The sequence below is a fragment of the Trypanosoma equiperdum genome, assembly GCF_001457755.1.
Source record: "Trypanosoma equiperdum strain OVI genome assembly, contig: ctg_555, whole genome shotgun sequence".
In the NCBI taxonomy this organism is placed as follows: domain Eukaryota; phylum Euglenozoa; class Kinetoplastea; order Trypanosomatida; family Trypanosomatidae; genus Trypanosoma; species Trypanosoma equiperdum.
This window is the reverse complement of record NW_027124482.1, coordinates 21,933-22,490: the sequence shown is the minus strand read 5'-3', so window position 1 is coordinate 22,490 and position 558 is coordinate 21,933.

Here is a 558-nt window from a genome sequence, read left to right as displayed (position 1 = left end):
TTAGGTATGCCCGGCGAAGCCAAAGAAATAACTATAAAAAAGATCGTCTTTTCTAACCTACGTAAAGAGCTCAAGCAATTTTTAACAGGAACCTAGACACAAAAAGACAAAGAAAAAAGGACGGTTGCAAGAAATATGCTTGTCAAAGCGTTAGCAAAGCAATCAGAACCACTAAAATGCGATACATCAGTCACAGAAGACGTCTGCTACGCCATAAAAGACGAAACGGCTTGCCATGCAATTGCGGCATGTAGTTTTGATAAAACAGAAGCTAAAAAAAGATGCAAATAAGATGCAGAAAAGGTTAAAAAGAATGGCTCCCACGCAGCACAAACTAAAACAACAGAAACAAAAACAGATAACTGCAAAGGCAAGACCCAAGGAGAATGAAGATCTGCGGATTGTAAGTGATAAAGATGAAGTTAAATGCAGTGATTCCAGTTTTCTCGTCAATAAGAAATTTGCTCTGAGTATGTATACTGCTTTTTCGGCCTTGATTTTCTAAACAAATTTCCCCCTCTCTTTTTAAAAATCTTTGCATTTTGATATATTTTAACT